This window comes from Pelophylax lessonae (genome assembly GCF_965119305.1).
Source record: "Pelophylax lessonae genome assembly, chromosome: 2".
In the NCBI taxonomy this organism is placed as follows: domain Eukaryota; kingdom Metazoa; phylum Chordata; class Amphibia; order Anura; family Ranidae; genus Pelophylax; species Pelophylax lessonae.
In genome coordinates, this window is record NC_138769.1 from 708848612 (window position 1) to 708865451 (window position 16840).

Consider the following 16840-nt stretch of genomic DNA (forward strand, 5'->3'; position numbering starts at 1 on the left):
AGAAACTATAAAAAAAAAAACATAAAAAACAATTTAGCTTACATACCCGAAAAGATAAGTACAAACTTAGCTAATCCCACCCCTTACCCATAAGTAATAATAAACCATTCAATATCCCATCACTATAAATTCATACAATAATTAATCATTCAAATATAATATACTAATTACCAATAATCTAACTACACAATCATACACATACTGTATATACATAAATACATGCATATACACACCCAAACAAAACTAACAATAATACCAAAACAAATACTAAATGGCCTAATATCTACGCAAGTGCCCTATATATATAAATATGTACATATATGTGTATATATATATATATATATATAGGGCACTTGTATAGATATTAGGCCATTTAGTATCTATCGGTCAGTTCAGTATAGACCATACATTGATCTCTATATATCTATATCTATATATATATATATATATATATATATATATATATATACAGGGCACTTGCGTAGATATTAGGCCATATTGGTCAGTTCAGTATAGAACATACATTAATATCTATATATATATATAGGTCACTTGAGTATATATTTGGCCATTCAGTATCTATCGGTCAGTTCATTACATATAAGAGTATTATATATATTTATATATATATATATATATATATATATATATATATATATATATATATATATATATATGATATATAAAATAATAATTTATTTTTATGGATGGAACCCGCTGGTTAGCTGAGCGAATAGCAGAAGAGAGCTCTAACCAATACAGGGCTCTCTACAAACAGCAGTGATGTGCCAGTTTTATTTCTCCCTGCATAGCAGGGAGCAAAAGCTGGCAGATTGCTTAAGCCCCGTACACACGTACCGATCGTCGGCGAACAATCGGCCGTCTTTTGTCCCCGGGCTGTCGGTGTCTGTTGAAAAGTGCAAAGACAGCACAAGAATTTTGTCCGCCGACTACAGCCGACTGCAGAAGTGATGTCATGTAATGGTTAACTTTCCCTGTGTTTTTTCTTTTCTGAGCATGCCCAGTCTTGCAAATCTGCGGTCTGTCGGCCGAATTCTGTACTGACAGGCGAACAATCGGCCGCTCTGGTGTCGGCGTACAAAAATTTTAATGCTTGCATGACAGATTCTTGTCGGCAGAATGTGCGCTGACGGCTGTCGGAGGCACCATACGAACAAGCGTACAATCGGCAGATCGTTCGTCGGCCGACGCTTGTCTGCCGACGATCGGTACGTGTGTACGGGCCTTTAGTAAAAAGAGCACACAGTAAACATAGTTAGGCGCACAGTTAACCCCTTGCTCGCCCATAGAAGTTAACTCTGTCCCAGCCAGTGTCATTAGTACAGTGACAGTGCATACTATTAGCACTGATCACTGTATTATCATTTCGTGATGTCAGTGTCAGTTAGTCAGCGACAGCTAGAGTCAGATTTCCCGCCGCCAGAGATGTATAGTAACTAAGTAGAACTACTTCACTACTGTACTTAAGTACCGAAAGGCGGTATCTGTACTTTCCTAGAGTAGAATTTTTTTCTCCTACTTCCACTTTTACTTCACTACGTTTCTTCAATGATTTCAATACTTCTACTCCAATATTTTTTTTTGTGCTGCATAGTTACTCGTTACAATTATGAAAATTACCACTGCCAGAACAGTAGATGGCAGGTTTCATGAAGCTCAAAACATGTGTATTATCAGCGCATAGAAAATAAATGCTACTGTATGTATAAATAAAAGCTGCATTTGAAATAATAAAAAACAATATGATGTTCAAACTTTTGACTTCTTTCTTTAATAATTACATAACACAGTACTTGTACTTTTACTTTCAGTACTTGAGTAGCAAAATTTAAAAAAAAACTACTTGCAATACTTAAGTACAAAAAATGTTGAATACTTTAGTACTTCTACTCAAGTCACTTTTTGATCGAGCACTTCCACTTCTACTCAAGTCACTTTTTGATCGAGCACTTGTACTTTTACTCAAGTATGGGTTTCGAGTACTTTATACAACTCTGCCCGCCGCACTATCGCAGTCACATTATAATTTGCTGATCACCGCCATTACTAATATAACAAAAAAAAATCCAGTATATATATATATATATATATATATATATATATATATATATATATCATAGTTTGTAGATGCTATAACTTTCACACAAATCAATTAATATACACCTATTGTTTTTTTTTACCAAAGACATGTAGCAGAATACATTTTGGCCTACATTTTTGAAGAAATTTGATTTTTGTCATTTTCTCATTGGATGTTTTATAACAAAGTAAAAATGTTTTTTTATTTATTTTTTTTATTTAATTTTTGGTATTTTTTCCGTTTATATAATAAATATGGCCACCTCTGGGGTTTGCGACCGTTTTTTTTTTTTTTTTTTTGGGCTTAGGCAAACACAGGATAAATCCCCACCATGACAAGCAGAACTGAGGCCAGTGAAGGCCAAATCTGCATTCATATTTTGTTCTTTTATTCATTTATTTAAAAAAAAAGGAAACAAAAAAAAAAAAAAAAAAACGCAGTGGTGATCATATACCACCAAAAGAAAGCTCTAGTTGTGTGAAAAAAATAATTGTCAGTTAAAGTAGTGCATTGCTGGATAGCAGAAAATGGCCTGGTTATGAAGGGGGTAAAAACTTCTGGAGCTCAAATGGTTAAAGGATTTTATTTTTTTTTAAAAATCTGATTAGTTTAGGGTTATGAGGTGATATTTAGGGTATTGTTTGTTAAAGGTGAACTAACCCTTTAAGGCCTACTTACTCCTTAAAGCGAAACAAAACCCTCTCAATCAACATTAATTATTATTAATATATTGGAGCTTACCAGTGCTTAGATGTGGTGACTGCGTTTGTTTTCTTTTTCAGACTATTTTTTTATTCTTTTTTTTCAACTGGTGATCCTACTAGTAACATACTTCTTTTCCTAGGGTGACAACGTTCACTCACTGTACTATGGAGGAGCAGCGTTGTCACCTCAAGACAGGATGTGTGTTAGGACTACCGAAACGTCCTCCTCTCCTCTTTTCCATAACATAGAGGGGAGGGGTTCTGTAGTCCTCAGGGATAACTGGGAGAAGTGTAACTAATAACAGTACAGCACAGGCAGAAATCGAAGGATATTAGCAATATTTCTGGCGGGACCAATGGGATTTTTATTTTTTTTGCTTTTATCAAAGAGAAATAAGAAAACCCCTACAATGGTCTATGTAACAGACCAATAGGGTGCCAGTAAGCAAAGTTGACTGTTGGGGTGTATATACACTTTAACACAACAAAATATGCACATCAGCGCACTGGTCCATGCATCGATGTCAATTCTTTAGCGCAGAATATGTCAAATAAATAAACCCGCCTGTGTAAGATATGGTCCCGACCGCCTACCTCTACAAACCTCTCCAGTCCCACAGGGACTCTCAGTGGGTGTGAAATCATTCATGTTCTCCATTTTTGAATCAGGCGATTAGGAGGGGATCCCGGGGAGCGAGGATCTATTTCCACACTTCCGGGATTCTTCTCACACCTGGGGATGTGGTAACTCCTGCACTGCCGCAAGCCAATGAATGCAGTGGTCACCCATAGACAGCTACAGTGGGTTTGTTGTGAAGCCTGCACATGATAGAACAATAGATGGGGAGATAGAGGACTGAGAGATGGAAAGACAAGGAGAGGAAGATAGACAGGCAGAAGTTCCAAAGGAAGGAAGGAAGAACAGAATGAAGGTAGGGAGTACGGAAGGAAGGAAGGAAGGAAGGAAGGAAGGTAGGGAGTAGGGAAGGAAGGAAGGAAGGAAGGAAGGAAGGAAGGAAGGAAGGAAGGAAGGAAGGAAGGAAGGAAGGAATGAAGGAAGGAAGGAAGGAAGGAAGGAAGGAAGGAAGGAAGGAAGGAAGGAAGAGAGGGAGGGAGGGAGGGAGGGAGGGAGGGAGGGAGGGAAGAACAGGATGAGGGTAGGGAGTAAGGAAGGAAGGAAGGAAGGAAAGAAGGACAAACAGAATACAGGTAGGGAGTATGGAAGGAAGGGAGGGAGGGAGGGAGGGAGGGAGGGAGGGAGGGAGAAGGAAGGAAAGAAGGACGAACAGAATACAGGTAGGGAGTACGGAAGGAAGGAAGGAAGGGAGGGAGGGAGGGAGGGAGGGAAGAACAGGATGAGGGTAGGGAGTAAGGAAGGAAGGAAGGAAAGAAGGACGAACAGAATACAGGTAGGGAGTATGGAAGGAAGGAAGGAAGGGAGGGAGGGAGGGAGGGAGGGAGGGAGGGAGGGAGAAGGAAGGAAAGAAGGACGAACAGAATACAGGTAGGGAGTACGGAAGGAAGGAAGGAAGGAAGGGAGGGAGGGAGGGAAGAACAGGATGAGGGAAGGAAGGAAGGAAGGAAGGAAGGAAGGAAGGAAGGAAGGAAGGAAGGAAGGAAGGAAGGAAGGAAGGAAGGAAGGAAGGACAAACAGAATACAGGTAGGGGGTACAGAAGGAAGGAAGGAAGAACAGATTGAAGGACTTAAAAAAGAACAGAAGGAAAGGAAGGAAAGAAGGAAGGAAAAAAGGAATGAAGAACAGAATGAGGGTAGAGAGTACAAAGGAATGAAGAGAGAACAGAAGGAAGGGTGTGTTAATAAATAGCAGAAGGGAGACACATTCATACATATTTACATTGTATTTATGTTTTTTTGACAAGACTTCAACAAGATCAAGATACAAATTATTCAAAGAATGAAAGAAAAAGAAAAATAAAGATGTTCGTGTGTGTTGATAAGCCTATGTGATTTTAGCAGGGACAGGATGAATGGAAGGATGGATGGGTGGATGGATGGGTGGATGGATGGATGGGTGGATGGATGAATGAGAAAGGTACTAATTCATAAACATTCACATACTGACAAGGCTACAATAACTTACAAAGATAGACAGGTACATAGATACAAATATACTGTAGATACATAGATGGTGAGAGATAGGCACATAGACATGTGTGTTATATATTTGTGTGTTTATGTTTAACAATCCTTCATCGAGTTACCAAGTCAGGAATGGATGGATGGATAGATGGATGGATGGATAAATAGATTTTCATTCATAGCCATTCACATGGTGTTTGCTGGCAAGGCTTCATCAACTTACAAAGATAGATAGATAGAGATATACATAGATAATGAGAGACAGACATATGTTGTGTATTTACGTTTATTAGCAAGTCTTCATCAAGTTACCAAGATGGAAAGATCTGTGAAAATAAAGAAAATGGAAACAAAGAAGACAAGTTTGGTAGAGAGATGAAGGATGGACGGATGGAGAGATGGATAGAGAGATGGATGGATGGAGAGATGGATGGATGGATAAATGGACGGATGGAGAGATGGATGGATAAATGGACGGATGGAGAGATGGATGGTTGGATGGATAAACATATTTATTCACATGGTGTTGTTGACAAAGCTACATCATGAATAGATAGATAGATAGATAGATAGATAGATAGATAGATAGATAGATAGATAGATAGATAGATAGATAGATAGATAGATAGATAGATAGATAGATAGATAGATAGATAGATAGATAGATAGATAGATAGATAGATAGATAGATAGATGGATTTATGGATATATAAATAAATGCATGGATGGAGATGGATAAATGGATGGATGGATAGATGAATTGATAGACATATATGTAGTAGAGATGAGATTTTAGAGAGGGAGGGGGAACCATTGATGAGGGGACAGACGGTGGATGGATGGATGGATGGATGGATGGATGGATGGAAAGACAGATATGTAGTACAGATTAGAGGATAGAGAGTGAGGACAGGGGGACAGATGATGGAAAAGTAGATAGACAGATATATAATAGAGATGAGAGGATAGAGAGGGAGGGGGAATCATTGATGGGGGGGGGGGCAGACGATGGATGGATGGATGGATGGATGGATGGATGGATGGATGGATGGATGGATGGATGGATTGATGAATAGACAGACATGTAGTAGAGATGAGAGAGGATAGGAAGGGAGAACCATTGATGAGAGGGGGACAGACGATGGATGGATGGATGGATGGATGGATGGATGGATGGATGGACAAATAGACAGTTATATAGTAGAGATTAGAGGATAGAGAGGGAGGGAGGACCATTGATGGAGAGGAGGACAGACAATGGATGGATGGATGGATAGACAAATATATAGTAGAGATAAGATAGGAAGGGAAGGGGGGGGGCATTGATGAGATGGGGACAGACGATGGATGGATGGATAAATAGACAGATATATAGTAGAGATTAGAGGATAGAGAGGGAGGGGGAACCATTGATGGAGAGGGGGACAGACGATGGATGGATGAATGGATAGACAGATATATAGTAGAGATAAGATAGGAAGGGAAGGGGGCATTGATGAGAGGGGGACAGACAATGGATGGATGGATGGACAGATATATAGTAGAGATTAGAGGATAGAGAGGGAGGGGGAATCATTGATGGGAGGGGGACAGACAATGGATGGATGGATGGATGGATGGATAGACAGATATATAGTAGAGATAAGATAGGAAGGGAAGGGGGGGGGGCATTGATGAGAGGGGGACAGACAATGGATGGATGGATGGAGAGGGATGAGTGTGATGATGATGATGGGGATGATCTTCTCCTGGTCCCTCCTCATACAAGGTGGGGTGAGTGACAGTTGTCGGTAGGTAGGTAGGTGGGTGGGTAGGAGGACTGCGCTCTCCTCCCCATGCTGAGCACCAATTAGTGTCGGTAGTGGTTGCACTGATGTATTTATGAAGGACGGGGGGGATATAAGGATCGGTACCTGGAGTGTGCGCTGTGCCCCCCCTCCTGTGTGATGTGAGGCGGGGATCGGGGATCGGGGAGCGGATCAGTGATGAGGATGGAGCGGAGCTGGCAGTGCGGAGCCCGGCACTGAGCGCGGTGTAGCCGGAGCCTGGAGGTGAGTGCGGGGAACGGAGTGCTGCTAGACCGGCCGGGGGTCGGATGCTGGAGGGGGGCATTGCATGGGGAGGCAAGAATGAACATAATGTGCAGCCAGGAACCCTTCTCTCTGCATGGCCAATGACCGATCATTCATTCAGAGCACCCACTGATGTGACTGTAGGCTGCTCAGGTGCAATGGGCTGATACAGACACCAGTGCACTCTTCTGATTTAGGAGACCCCCCCCCCCCCTAAAAAAAAAAAAAAAAGTAGCAGCCAACACTTGTTTACCAGACTAGAGTCTCCCAAAAAGGTTCAACACAAAGCTGGCTCACTCATAATGATAATGGCAAGCTTTTCAGATGTGCATAGAAACCAACATCGTTTATGACACCGCCCGGCATGCATTGTGATCCTGCACTTTAAATGGTTATATTTCATCCCCTATAGCAGACACTGGCTGATTGTGGATTATACAGAGGACCACTGTGACCGGATTTCACATTACCATCCAACCACTGAAAGCACATTTCCATAGGTTACTAGGGGTTACCACACTTTGCCGCCATCTCGGTTTTTCATTTGAAGTGAATAAGCGTGTCCGGTAACTTTTCTTGGCTGCTGTTGTCATAGCAGTTGGTTATATAAGTGGCATAGACATATTATTATTCCATTTGCAGGTAAAATTGATGCAACTCTTTAAAAAAAAAGTTCTTTACAAAAGGCACCTCCTGGTGCACGAAGGGTTTACCTTGCCATTGGTACCTATTGCCACCAAATGTCAGTATAGGATTGTGTATATGGAGGTTTCCTATTTTATTTTTTTTGTAATATATTTTATACTTTTTATTATTTTATTTATTATTTTTTATTTATTTTTTCCTATTTTATTTTTATTATTTTATTGTATTTTATTTATTATTTTATATTTATTTTTTGCTATTTTATTATTTTATTGTATTTTATTTATTTTTTTATATTTATTTTTTCCTATTTTATTGTATTTTATTTATTATTTTATATTATCTCTTTTCCTATTTTTTGATTATTATTTTATTATATTTTACTATTTTATATATTATCCTTTATTTATGTTTTCTATTTTTGTTATTTTATTACATTTTTATTCATTTGGTTATTTTATATTCATAGTTACATAGTTACATAGTTAGTCAGGTTGAAAAAGTCCATCCGGTTCAACCAAAAAAAAAAAAAAAAAAAGTATTGAAAACCCAACCATACAATCCCATATACACAATCCTATACCCGCTGTTGATCGAGAGGAAGGTGAAAATAAACCCCAGCAAAGCATGATCCAATTTGCTATAGCAGGGGAAAAAAATTCCTTCCTGATCCCCCAAGAGGCAATCAGATATTCCCTGGATCAGCTTTACCTAAAAAAAAATTTAGTACCCATTTATATTATGTACACCTAGGAAAGAATCCAGGCCTTTTTTAAAACAATTTAGTGAGCTAGCCAGAACCATCTTTATTTTATTTATTATATTATTTTTTATTTGTATTTTTATAAATATATAAATAATTATATATTATTATTATTTTTTTTTATTATTGATTGAAATCGATGGACTTTTTGGTCGATTTTCAACCTAACTATGTAACTTATTGATGTTGGCTCATGTGCACATTCTGCAACCATAACGCCGCGGCTTATGACTGATCATCCTGGTAGTACTCCCTACATGTGATATCAGGATGTGATTGCAGTTTACCAGCGTCCACATCTTAGGCTGTGTTATATAAGAAGGTTTGATTGCTGTTTTTACATATTGGCTAATCAGAAACAAAAGGTTTTTTTCTTGGCATGCTATAAGGCACGGCTATAAACTGACAAAAGTCTTCTAAGTTTTAATGAGATAGACATGATTCATTTCATCTATTGTAAGCAATGCAGGAGACCCATAGCATCCAATCACCGAGAAAGGTAAAATCTGATCCAATGTCTACACAGCATGTCATTGCTGGTTGTATTCAGAATTAGGAATGGAGTCTCAGAAATATTTTGTTGGCTGTTTCCCTTTGGATATAATCCCTATGAAAAGTTGTAGTTATCAGTATTTGATAATCCAGAGTCGTCTTTGAACTCCCCTCCCTTGACATTAATCTGTGGGACTCTGCATGAGGTTGGATGGACCCATAAGTTGGATGGACCCATAGGTTGAATGGACCCAAAGGTTGGATGGACCCATAGGTTAGATGGACCCATAGGTTGGATGGACCCATAGGTTGGATGGACCCATAGGTTAGATGGACCCATAGGTTGGATTGACCCATAGGTTAGATGGACCCATAGGTTGGATGGACCCATAGGTTTAATGGACCCATAGGGTGAATGGACCCATAGGTTAGCTGGACCCATAGGATGGATGGACCCATAGGTTGGATGGATCCATAGGTTAGATGGACCCATAGGTTGGATGGAGCCATAGGTTAGATGGATCCATAGGTTAGATGGACCCATAGGTTGGATGGAGCCATAGGTTAGATGGACCCATAGGTTGGATGGACCCATAGGTTGGATGGACCCATAGGTTGGATGGACCCATAGGTTAGATGGACTCATAGGTTGGATGGACCCATAGGTTAGAAGGACTCATAGGTTGGATGGAGCCATAGGTTAGATGGACCCATAGGTTGGATGGACCCATAGGTTTAATGGACCCATAGGGTGAATGGACCCATAGGTTGGATGGACCCATAGGTTGGATGGACCCATAGGTTGTGCACGTGCTCTAGTAATGTAAAGTATATTGGAAGAGACCTGATATACTCAGATATATAGAAAGCCAGCACATGGTGCAGAAATTAGTATTAACTAATCATATCTCATCAGACTTTCACTGGAAGCCAATGATTAGAGTTGTGTTGGTGTTATCTATCTTTCTATCTAAGGGCCGGGACAAAGGGTGGGCAGGAGGGACGGTTGCCCTGGGCACAATAGTTTATTGCAGGGATGGGGGGGGGGCGCCTTGACACTAACCCTAAGGGAAGGGGGATGCAGTTTTGCATCCTTGCCCTGGGCGCTGGATGACCTTGTCCCGACACTGATCTATCTATCTATCTATCTATCTATCTATCTATCTATCTATCTATCTATCTATCTATCTATCTATCTATCTATCTATCTATCTATCTATCTATCTATCTATCTATCTATCTATCTATCTAGTTGTCTGTCTGTCTGTCCATCTTTGTAAGTTGATGTAGCCTTGTCAACAAACACTATGGGGTTGATTTACTAAAACTGGAGAGTGCAAAATCTGGTGCAGCTGTGCATGGTAGCCAATTAGCTTCTAACTTCAGCTTGTTCAACTAAGCTTTGACAATAAAACTTGGAAGCTGTTTGGTTTCTATGCAGAGCTGCACCAGATTTTGCATCTCCCCAGTTTAAGTATGTCAACCCCTATGTGAATGCTATGAATAAGAACTTCTTTCCCCCCTTTCCAATGTTTCCCATGCACAACCTATACCCTTTTCCCTCTCTCTTTTTTAATATATCTTTCCCCACTCTAGTATCTCCCTTCTCTCTTTATCATCATGTCCTTTTCCTCTCTCTCTCTTTTGCTCTTCCTTTATCTCTCTCTCATCCTGAGCCTCCCCACACTCCCCTTTCCTCTCTCATCCACCCATTTCTCTCATGCTCCCTTTCACCCCAACTTCCCACCTACTATTTCCTGCTGCCTCTGTCTCTCGATCATGTAATCTCTCTCTCTCTCTCACTCAGCTCAAGCCCTACTATGAGTCTCACATCTCTCTCTCTCTCTCTGGTATGTTCTCATGTCTATCTTGCCTCATCTCTCTTTTCATATCTTTCTCACCTCCCCATCTTGTCCTTCCCCTTGTATTTCTTATCTTACTCTGTATCTCATCCCAAGCCTTCCTTCCCATTTCCCCTTCCATGCCTCTCTGTCATGTCTCTGAATGTCTGTTATCCCTATTCATTCCTCCCATCCCCTCTTCCACACCTCCTCTATCATGTCCTTTCCCTCACCCTGGTCTCTTTTCTCTCTCGCTCTCTCCCCAAGCTTACCCTCCCATCTCCTGTTCCACTTCCCTCTCCCTTGTCTTGTTTCTCTCTCCCTCTAACCCCAAGCCTTTCCTTCCATCTCCCCCTCCACACCTCTCTATCATGTCCTTTACCTCTCTCTAGTCTCCTCTCTCGCTTACTTCAAGCCTTCCCTCCAATCTCCCCTTCCTCTTCCCTCGCCCTTGTCTTCAGTCTCTCTCTCGTTCTAATCTCAAGCCTTCCCTTCCAACTCCTCCTCCACACCTCTCTATTATGTCCGTTCCCTCTGTCTGGTCTCCTCTATCTCATTCTTACCCAAAGCCTTTTCTTTCATCTCCCCCTCTACACCTCTCAATCATGTCCTTTCCGTCTCCCTTGTCTTCTCTCCCTCTCTCTTACCCAAAGCCTCCCCTTCTATCTCCCCTTCTACAACTCTCTATCGTGCTTTACCTTTTGTCTTCTCTCCCTCTCTCTTTTCCCAACCTTCCTTTCCATCTACCTTTCCACACCTCTCTATCATGTTCCTTTTCCATTTCCTATCTTTTCTTTCTTTTTCTTACCCCAAGTCTTCCCTTTCATTTCCCCTAAACAGTTCTCCGTCATGTGCTTTCCCTTTTTCTTATCTTCCACCCTTCTGAACTCTTACCCCAAGCCTTCCCTTCCATCTCCTCTTCCCTTCTCTGTTGTGCTTTACCTCTTGTCTTCTCACCCTCTCTTTTACCCCAAACCTTCTCTTACACATAGCTCGTCATTCTCAGCTCTCTATAATGTTCTTTTTCTTTTTTTTTTTGTCTTCTCTTTTTCTTACCTTAAGCCTTCCCTTTTATCTCCCTTGATACACCTCCATCATGTCCTTTCCCTCTTTCTTGTCCCCCTTCCTTCTATCTTACCCCAAGCCTTCCTTCCATTTCCCTTCCACACCTCTCAATCATTTTCTTTACCTCTGGTCTCCTCTCTCTCTCTCTCTTACCCCAAGTCTTCCCTTCCATCTCCCCCTGTACACCTCTCTATTATGTCCTTTCCCTCTGGTCGTCTTCCCCTCTCTTACCCAAGCCTCCCCTTCCATCTCCCCCTCCACTCCTCTCTAAAATGTCTTTTCCTTCACTCTGGTCTCCTCTCTCTCTCTTACCCCAAGTCTTCCCTTCCATCTCCCCCTCCACACCTCTCTATCATGTCCTTTCCCTCTCATCATCTTTCCCTCTCTTACCCAAGCCTCCCCTTCCATCTCCCCCTCCACACCTCTCTAAAATGTCCTTTCCTTCACTCTGGTCTCCTCTCTCTCTTACTCCAAGCCTTGCCTTTCAACTCCCCTTTTACATCTCTCTGTCACGTTCTTTCCCTCTTTCTTGTCTCCCCTCCCTCTCTCTAACCCCAAGTCTTACCTTACATCCCCCCTTCCACATCTCTCTATCATGTAATTTTTCTATCTCTTGTCTTTTCTTCCACTCTCTTACCCCAAGCCTTCCCCTCCATCTCTTCATCCTCACCTCTCTATGGTGTTCCTTTTCTATCTCTTGCCTTCTTTCTCACTCTCTTACCCCAAGCCTTCCCCTCCATCTCTTCATCCTCACCTCTCTATGGTGTTCCTTTTCTATCTCTTGCCTTCTCTCCCACTCTCTTACCCCAAGCCTTCCCCTCCATCTCTTCATCCTCACCTCTCTATAGTGTTCCTTTTCTATCTCTTGTCTTCTTTCTCACTCTCTTACCCCAAGCCTTCCCCTCCATCTCTTCATCCTCACCTCTCTATAGTGTTCCTTTTCTATCTCTTGTCTTCTTTCTCACTCTCTTACCCCAAGCCTTCCCCTCCATCTCTTCATCCTCACCTCTCTATAGTGTTCCTTTTCTATCTCTTGTCTTCTTTCTCACACTCTTACCCCAAGCCTTCCCTTCCATCTCCTCATCCTCACCTCTTTATGGTGTTATTTTTCTCTCTTATCCTCTCTTTCTTTTCACAAGCTACCGCTTTTATCTCTCCTTGATACCTCTCCATCATGTCCTTTCTCTCTTACCCCAAGCTTTCCATTCCATTTATCTCTTCATCCTCACTCTATTTTTTTTTCTCTTACCCCAAGCCTTCCCTTTTATCTCCCATTGATACATATCCATCCATGTTTTTTTCCCTCTCTCTTATCTCTTCTCCTTCTATCTGACCCCAAGTCACTCTTCCATTTTCCCGTCCACATCTCTCAATTATTTCCTTGATCTCTTTTTTCCTCACTCTCTCTCTCTCTTCCCCCAAGGCTTCCCTCCCAACCCCATTTCTACTTTCCTCTCCATTGTCTTCTCTCTCTCTCTCTCCTCTCTCTCTATCATCAAGCCTTCCCTTCTATTCCCCCCCTTCACACCTCTTTATAATTTCCTCTCTCTCTCTTACCCATGTCTTCCAAGGCTTCCCCCTTTCTACTTCCCTCTCCCATGTCTTCTCTCTCTCTCTCTCTCTCTCTCTCTTTCTATCTCTCTCTCTCATCAAGCCTTCCCTTCTATTCCCCCCTTCACACCTCTTTATCATTTCGGCTCCGTTCACATGTAGGCGTTTTGGGGCGTTTTTGGGGAGTTTTTCTGCTCTAGGATCAGCTCTCAAAACGCCCAACAAGACAAATCCTATTTATTTCAATGGCCCCTGTTCACATCTGAGCGTTTTGACGATGTGAGCAAAACGCCCAACGCTCAAAAAAGTACATGAGCTTCTTTTTGGGCAGATTACAGGCGTTTTCCATTGGTCTCTATTCAATCTAAAAACGCCTGCACAAAAATCGCGGTTAAAAATCGCGGTAAAATCGCGGTAAAAATCGCTGTAAAAACGCGCGAAAACGCTACGCTCAGGTGTGAATGTAGCCTTCCTCTCTCTCTCTTACCCCAAGGCTTCCCCCTTTCTACTTCCCTCTCCCATGTCTTCTCTCTCTTTCTCGCTCTCTCTCTCTCTCTCTCCTCAAGCCTTCCCTTCTTTCTCCCCCTCCACACCTCTTTATCATGTCCTTTCCCTCTCTCTTATCTCCTCTCTTTCTATCCTACCCCGAACCCTCCTTACATTTCCCCTTCCACACCTCTCAATTATTCTCTTTATATTTTGCTTCCTCTCTCTTACCGAAAGCCTTCCCTCCCATCTCCCCTTCCACTTCCCTCTCCCCTTTCGTCTCCACTCTCTCTCTCTCTCTCTCTCTCACTCTCACCTCAAGCCTTCCCTTCCATCTCTCCCTCCACACCTATCATGTCCTTTACCTCTCATCTTCTCTCTCTCTCTCTCCCTTTTACCCCAAATCTTCCCTTCCATCTCCCCCCTCCACAGCTCTCTATCATGTTCTTTACCTCTTGTCTTCTTTCCCCCTCTCTTAAACCAAGCTTTCCTTTCCATCTCCCCCTCCACACCTCTCTATCACACCCCTCTCTTCTCCCTGGTCTCCTGTCTCTTTTGCTCCTCTCTTATTCTCTCCTTCTCTTGGTCTCCTCTCCACTCTCCTCCACTCTCCCTCCCCACTCTCCATCTCACCTCTGTTTGCACTCTCCTTATCCTCTTTCATTCTTCTTTTTTTCCTTCCCTTTCATGCTCCTTTTTTTCTGGTATCATTTACTGTCTTCCCTCTGTGACTATTGATTGGAGTTGACTGATATCGGAACTGAACAGAATAATGACTTAGTTGAACTAAGCCAGTCATAGCATTAAGCGGCACTGAGCCCTGTGCTATAGGAAATGCAATGGCGTGGATCTGGCAGACCATGCGGCTGCAGAGCACAGTGATAATACACAGAGCTCCTTCATGTAGACTGTTATGCCTGTGCTAATGTCAGGCAAATGTCACACTTTCACCACGGATAGGGAAATGGAATTTGAGTTACATTAAAAAAAAATAGAGCAAGTTGTGTGTTGGCGGTACTGTGACTTGATTGACAGGTGTGGCAATGTATATAGAGGAAAGATTGTAGGGACTATCTGCCAACACAGTCTTCCTTCCCGGTATCTGCACTGTTCACAGTGTCACCTGTTGTTGTTCTTCTTCAATCTATCTCTTTTAAGATTTTCATCTTAATCCTTTTTCCTTACCTAATTGTATTTGATACTCTCCTGAAGAAGTGGCGGAAGTGTGAAACGTGTAGAGAATAGTATCATACAGTGAATCCACCCCCTCCTTTGGACATCACCCTCTATCTTTCTACTTTACCCCAAATTCAGGGGTGGGATATAGGGTTTGATATATTGTATACGGTTCATGATATCGGATGGTTTGGTGGTGTTCATATGTCCATTGGCAACATGCATTTTTTTTTTTGATGGTGCTGCATATATGGTTTAATCAGGGCTGTCTTTAAAACAGGGCAAAAGGGGCAGCTGCCCCGGGTCCAGTCATTGTTGTGGGGCCCAAAGCAGCTGCCCCTTGAGCCCACACTGCCCACAAATAGTTGATAAGTGGATTCAGGAGGGCCCAAGAAAAAGTTTGCCCAGGGTCCAATTAATATTAAAGACGGCCCTGGGTTTAATGCATTGTTATGTAAATTTGATATTATTTTAATGTATCTTAATTAAACTTTTTTATGACATATGGTGTCAGTTATGATGTGCCAATAAAGTCCAATCCTAGTTTCCCATTAACTTCGATCTAACTCTGAATTCATTTTAAAGGCTTAAAGTGACTATTTATCAGAGTCCATTGCTTTCTACCACTGAAGAGGGATGGCTTTAAGAGTAGATGTAAACCCTAACTGGATGCCATTCATTATTGCCTTTTTCCTGTTTTTACCTTTTCATCCTTTGTTGCATCTCATGACTAAAGGATTTGTCAGCTTGGGTCCTTAACCTCCCTGGCAGTCTGATTATGTCAGGACTTCTGTGCTAAAAGCGGTACATTGTTTTTCATGGAAATCTGTTGTTTTACATTTTAAAACTCACCTTCCCCCTGCGATCCCCCGCCGTCCTTCCCCGCCATCCTCCCGCCGTCCTTCCGCCGTCCTCCCGCCGTCCTCCCGCCATCCTCCTGCTGTCCTCCCACCGTCCTCCCGCCATCCTCCCGCTGTCCTCCCACCATCCTCCTGCTGTCCTCCCACCGTCCTCCCGCTGTCCTCCCGCCGTCCTCCCACTGTCCTCCAGCCGTCCTCCTGCCGTCCTCCCACTGTCCTCCCGCCGTCCTCCCGCCGTCTGCCCGCTGTCCTCCCGCCGTCCTCACGCCGTCCTCATGCTGTCCTCCCACTGTCCTCCCCCGCCTTCCTCCCCCGCCATCCTCCCGCTGTCCTCCCCCGCCGCCCTCCCCCGCCATCCTCCCGCTGTCCTCCCATTGTGTGCTCGAGCGATGCCGGCACCTGTCTTCCGGGTCCCTTCTCTGCGAGCGTTGTGATGCAGGGGGGTGGAACCGGCGGCAATTTCAAACTTGTAAATACACTAAATGAGATGATACAAAGCTGTGATCCTAACGGATTACACTGTATTGTGCCATTTCACCACAGGATTTCACCTAGTGACTTTTCCAGTGCCCTGCCTGTGCTTTCCCAGTTCTTTGTGCCTGGAAAATATAGAACGACCATGGCATCCAAAAAGCATTCTTTTTGCGCAAAGCGCTTTTAGACGAACTGGAAAACAGCGATAGCGAAACAGAGTTACTTGAAGAACTCAGCGATAGCGATTTGTGGGAAAATTCGTCATCAGGTACGGAAAGTGACGACAGCGACGATTCTGATGTCTCTTTCTGGCACATCGCTCCGTTGGAAATTCTGAAGAATCATTTGATATTCTTCCCAAATTCCACATCTATGTGCCAGAAAGAGACATCAGAATTGTCGCTGTCGTCACTTTCCGTACCTGATGACGAATTTTTCCACGAATCGCTATCGCTCAGTTCTTCAAGTAACTCGGTTTCGCTGTCGCTGTTTTTCAGTTAATCTAAAAG

At 42.5% G+C, this 16840-nt stretch overlaps 1 protein-coding gene across 11 annotated transcripts in view; it reads left to right on the top strand.

Moving 5' to 3' along the window:
• DLG2 (discs large MAGUK scaffold protein 2) overlaps positions 1–16840 on the top strand; it is a 2359657-nt gene that overhangs the window by 1928447 nt on the left and 414370 nt on the right. The window contains exon 1 of one of the 11 annotated variants that reach the window (XM_082244460.1): positions 6806–6957. The exons of the other annotated variants lie outside the window; for them this stretch is intronic. The gene's annotated coding sequence lies outside the window, so the exon portion shown is untranslated. Of the gene's footprint in view, positions 1–6805; positions 6958–16840 lie in introns of those variants that run through there. 11 annotated transcript variants of the gene reach the window in all.